Source organism: Salvelinus fontinalis, chromosome 39, assembly GCF_029448725.1.
Source record: "Salvelinus fontinalis isolate EN_2023a chromosome 39, ASM2944872v1, whole genome shotgun sequence".
NCBI lineage: Eukaryota > Metazoa > Chordata > Actinopteri > Salmoniformes > Salmonidae > Salvelinus > Salvelinus fontinalis.
Genome location: NC_074703.1, coordinates 14,800,259 through 14,806,459, shown reverse-complemented (window position 1 = coordinate 14,806,459; position 6,201 = coordinate 14,800,259).

The following is a 6,201-nucleotide window of genomic DNA, read 5'->3' as shown; positions in this document are numbered from 1 at the left end:
GTTAGTATTCAGACTGACCTTATGAAGGTGCATAACTGGCTTTGCAGGCATGGTTCTCTTGCGCATGCTGAATACATTTAATTTGACCCGCTGAAAACCCTCCTACTTGCTGGCCAACAGATTTTCACGTGGAGTTTTCATTCAAGCCTGTATCTTTGTATTGATTGGGTGTAAATTTGCAAGAATGTCTAATGTTTTCACTTTGTCATTAAAGGGTATTGTGTGTAGATGGGTGGGAAGAAAATATTGAATCCATTTTGAATTCAGGCTGTAACACAACAAAATGTGGAATTAGTCAAAGGGTATAAATACTTTCTGAAGGCACTGTATAAACAAAAAGTTTTCTTATTTATTGATACACATTTTAATTGCAAAAATGTTCCCACAGCTGGACACTAAAGATTAGAAGCATTTAAATCTCACTCAATGTAATTTGCTTCCTCCAGAACTCAATACACTCAGAAAAGCATGTCTGACCTCAAGTCACTTCTTAAGAACATTTCAGTGTCCAAGGACATTTTTCTCTGAGACTTTGCCCAACATTTTATCTGTTACTGGAATGGATAGAGATCTTTATAAGATTGCTGAAATGCATTCTACTAATTAATCCGGAAGAGTAAAACCATGCAAATGAGCTCAAACTCATTTATGATGGGTTTGAAGCAAGGTCATTTATTTTTTAAAGCTAATGGCTTTCCTTTTTTTCATAAAAATATAATCTTTGATGTGTATTTCACATGTGGCAAATATGATTTCAAATAGCAAAAAAAAAAAGATTATTAAAATTGTCTCTGACAAATTAATATGGATATTTAGAAGAGTAATTTGTTCTAGTTGTGGAGACAAAAAAACCATTACGGGACAAAGGAAACAAACTTCCATTAATCACTATAAGGTTCTATCTGCAAAAAGATGATTCTGAGAATTGGTTTTAAAGTTCTGAACTCTCATTGGTTTGAATGGTATCAGCAATTTTGATCTTGAATTCTTTTGAACTTAACAACATGAATTGGGGTATTTCGAGTACTATATAGGAATTGAACAGAACAAGGCTATGTCAATAACTACATTTTTACTAAAATGCAAATAGAATCTTATAGTCCGAAGCTCTCGATTTGTTTAATTTGAGTACATTTTTCTTTACAAGCAGTCCATTGTAAATGCATATGGCCTAGCCCCAGATTCCAATTGTAATTGTGTCTTCTGCAATCCCTTTATGTAAAGCATTATGATATAAAGCCTTATGATATCGAGTTTAGTACTCAATCTGAAAACATTACTAGAATGAATTTCAGTTGCACATGTGAGTAATAATATGAAATAGTGATGGGCATATCTGAGTCTTTTCGGTGAGCTGAAACTCTTGGCTCCATTCACCTTGAAGAGCTGTTCATTTGGCTCCTAAATGGCTCTTCGTTCAGTAGTGCTTAAAAATGTATGAAAAATATTTGTACAAATCTAATGTAAAGGCTAAAAAGTTGCATACTGTTATCTCAGATTGTGAAATGTGAGTAAAAAATAATAATTCCTGACAAATTTAAATTTAGAATTGAGCGTGGACCAGAATAAGGCTTTGTCCTCACTACCTATTTGTTACTGCAGATAATCATAGTTTGCAGCTCATAAAGCAGTAGTAGCAGTATACAAATCAGGGAGGCAAATTAATGGCTCTTTCACAAATGCGATTCAGGTTCCTGACGTTCACCAAAAAGAGCCTTTCAAAAAGAGCCGCTAGTTCGCTAACGACCTATCACTAATATGAACATAGAAAATACTAAGGTTGTGTACTGTTAACTTTATTTTGCGCATTAAAATAATAATGCTTCTGTTCCCAGGCTGGCCCCAATATAAAAACCATAAGTATTTGTACTTGTAGCATGCGATTCAATATATTGAAGTAGTATGAGAATATCAAAGATCAAAGTTTCATGAATATATTATATAGTATTTTATATTGCTAATATTTTACGTTTACATTTGTACATAGACCTCACAATGCGAATACTTGTATATATCTAAAGTTTACTTCTAAGAACATTTGTTGTTGAAAACTTGTTAAAATTAAAATGTTACTGTGTATTTATATGGATCGTTTGGTGATAATTTGTACAGCTCAAGCTTGTGTTTTTGGGTGACTTTATACACATTCTGTATCAATTGTGGAATGATTTGTCATATTGTAAGCATATCTAAGGCAACCCTCTACTTTTTCGGGACACTCCATGCTTAGGAATTTAGCGCTTTTTAGCTGGGATTGTGTGCATAATGCTAACATCAATAGTATATTAAACTAGAACAGCAATTGCAACTATTTGTCATGAAATGTACAGTTTGTGATAACTTTTGTAACAATTTGCAGTAAACATTTGAAATATAATTTTACTTTATCTGTTTCATATGTATTTTAAATAAATAAACAAAGAACAGATCATAATCTTATGAATTACTGCTGTCAGACATTTTCCGTGCTGAAGAATGTGTATTTGATTGACTGTGTGGTGGATGCATGAATCACTCAGTAGCCTCCTTTAGGAAATTACTCAGCCAAGCACAAAATGTCCCATAAGTATAGTGAGACTTCCCTTACGGAAAACGCAATTTGGTGAAAGAATTACCTAACAATGGATACGTACTGTAGTGACCTTAACCAAACACTTGGCGACCTCGTATAGATTCGGACAGCTTGGTGTAATGGTTAAGGTGTTGGCTTGACAGCCGCTGGACCTGGGTTAGAGTCCCGGTCGGGGCTACCCCCCGAATTCACTTTATCCCTTAAATTGAACTCTGGACCTCAAAGTCAGTTCCACTGCTTGTTTTCATTGTTCCCCTTTCCTTGGCATACCAGGTGGGGCAATTCATTATCAGGTAGAACAGAAAACCAGCAGGTTCCGGACCTCGTAGGGTGAGTTTCATACCCCTGTGCTACAGTATGAAAGATAGGCACAAAAAAATGCACTTGTTTAAGAATAATTACTTCAATTCCCCTATAATACATGTCTCCATTATGTAACCCTGCAGAGTGGATATCTCTGCAGCTCTGTCGGTGTGTCCCAATAATATCTTCCGCCACCAATCCAATACTTTTAGGTTTGTGGGAAGTAGTGAACAAGTGAACACTTCAGGAAAAAGGATATGTCATTGGGACGCACATTATCTAGTGCCAAAATGAGGTATGATAATGTGAAAAGGTCCCAGCACGACACACAACCTCTGAACGGTAGACAGTAAATGTTCAACATATATTCCCTAGTCACAACATATCCGGTTCATACAACCCATACTATGTGCACTGGATCCTGAATCGAGTGCCAGATAAAAAATTGGCAACCAGGACTGCACTGATAATAAGCCACTTTCCTCAGCAGCTTCACACTCTAAATGACCTGCAGGCTAACCAATGTCCTCTAACAATGTATCAGTACGATGTGTAAAGCAATGTGCAAAAACATTTAAAGAGTTGAACAGAGTGTCAGGGACAGAGAACTGTTGTCTGGGGATGTTTTCTTTGGAATTTTTGCAGTGTCCCTTCTTGCGACGGTGGCAGATGTCCTCGTTTCAGTAATTGATGGTGTTGTCTGTGTGTGGCAGACAGTGCTGTTGTGCTCACCATGGGTAAGAGGTTGATTTCAGCCCTCCTTTATGGGTCCGCTTCAGTAATGGCCCTCTCGGTGCTCACACATGTCATTTGCCCCCCTTGGATATTCAAATATTAAAGATGGAGGGACGAGTGAAGGAGCCATGGTGCAATTACAGGTGTGATGATAGGAGATGGAGACCAAGATTGGCTGAGGTGAGGTTGGCAGAGGTCAGGCTCTGTTAAACAGCTCTCATATTTAAGGGGTCATTAGGTTTGCTCTGTGATGAGGGGTTTGTCGTGAATCATTGTCTTTTGTACACACACTGTACCTTACCTATCTTTTTGTCTGTCTCTATGGAAGTCTCTTTCCATCTGTCACCAGATTTGATGGCTTCAATGACAATAACCGTTTAATTTCATTGCTACAACACGTTTATTGTTGTACGCAACAGGTTCAATTTTGACACCAAGTTCCAGTAAGGATGAGAATATCATAACATTCACATGCGCCAACAGAGATGGCCGCCTCGCTTCGCGTTCCTAGGAAACTATGCAGTATTTTGTTTTTTTATGTGTTATTTCTTACATTGTTACCCCAGGTAATCTTAGGTTTTATTACATACAGTCGGGAGGAACTATTGGATAAAAGAGCAACGTCAACTCACCATCATTACGACCAGGAATACAATCGGAACCTCTGTTTTGCCCACCACCCAGGACAATGGATCGGATCCCAGCCGGCGAACCAAAACAACGACGCCGTAAAAGGGGCAGACGAAGCGGTCTTCTGGTCAGGCTCCGGAGACGGGCACATCGCGCACCACTCCCGAGCATACTACTCGCCAATGTCCAGTCTCTTGACAACAAGGTAGACGAAATCTGTGCAAGGGTAGCCTTCCAGAGAGACATCAGAGACCGTAACGTTCTTTGTTTCACGGAAACATGGCTCACTCGAGACACGCTATCGGAGTCGGTACAACCAGCTGGTTTCTTCACGCATCACGCCGAGAGAAACGAGCATCTTTCTGGTAAGAAGAATGGCGGGGGTGTATGTCTTATGATTAACGAGACGTGGTGTGATCATAACAACATAAAGGAACTCAAGTCGTTCTGTTCACCTGACTTAGAATTCTACACAATCAAATGCCGACCACATTATCTACCTAGAGAATTCTCTTTGATTATAATCACAATCATCATATATCCCCCCCCCCCCCCCCCCCAGCAGACATGTCAATGGCCCTGAACAAACTTCATTTGACTCTATGTAAACTGGAAACCACATATCCTGAGGCTGCATTTATTGTAGCTGGGGATTTTAACAAGGCTAATCTGAAAACAAGGCTCCCTAAATTCTATCAGCATCTCGATTGCGCAACCAGGGTTGGCAAAACCCTAGATCATTGTTCCGCGACGCATATAAGGCACTCCCCCGCCCTCCTTTCAGAAAAGCTGACCACGACTCCATTTTGTTGCTTCCAGCCTATAGACAGAAACTAAAACATGAAGCTCCTGCGCTCAGGTCTGTTCAATGCTGGTCTGACCAATCGGATTCCACGCTTCAAGATTGCTTCGTTCACGGGGACTGGGATATGTTCCACATTGCGGCGAAAAACAACATTGATGAATACGCTGATTCGGTGAGCGGGTTTATTAGCAAGTGCATCGGCGATGTCGTACCCACAGCAACGATTAAAACATTCCCAAACCAGAAACCGTAGATTGATGGCAGCATTTGCGCAAAACCTAAAGCGCAAACCACTGCTTTAAATCAGGGCAAGGTGACCGGAAACATGACCGAATACAAACAGTGTAGCTATTCCCTCCGCAAGGCAATCAAACAAGCTAAGCGTCAGTATAGAGACAAAGTAGAGTCGCAATTCAACGGCTCAGACACGAGAGGTATGTGGCAGGGTCTACAGTCAATCACGGACTATAAAAGGAAAACCAGCCCCGTCGCGGACACTGATGTCTTGCTCCCAGACAGACGAAACAACTTCTTTGCTCGCTTTGAGGACAATACAGTGCCACTGACACGGCCCGCTACCAAAACCTGCGGGCTCTCCTTCACTGCAGCCGATGTGAGAAAAACATTTAAATATGTCAACCCTCGCAAGGCTGCAGGCCCAGACGGCATCCCCAGCCGCGTCCTCAGAACATGCGCAGACCAGCTGGCTGGTGAGTTTACGGACATATTTAATCAATCCTTATCTCAGTCAGCTGTCCCCACATGCTTCAAGAGGGCCACCATTGTTCCTGTTCCCAAGAAAACTAAGGTAACTGAGCTAAATGACTACCGCCCCGTAGCACTCACTTCCGTCATCATGAAGTGCTTTGAGAGACTAGTCTAGGACCATATCACCTCCACCCTACCTGACACCCTAGACCCAATCCAATTAGCTTACCACCCCAATAGGTCCACAGACGACGCAATCGCAATCACACTGCACACTACCCTAAACCATCTGGACAAGAGGAATAACCTTTGTGAGTGCGCTGTTCATTGACTACAGCTCAGCATTTAACACCATAGTACCCTCCAAACTCGTCATTAAGCTCGAGACCCTGGGTCTCGACCCCGCCCTGTGCAACTGGGTCCTGGACTTCCTGACGGGCCGCCCCCA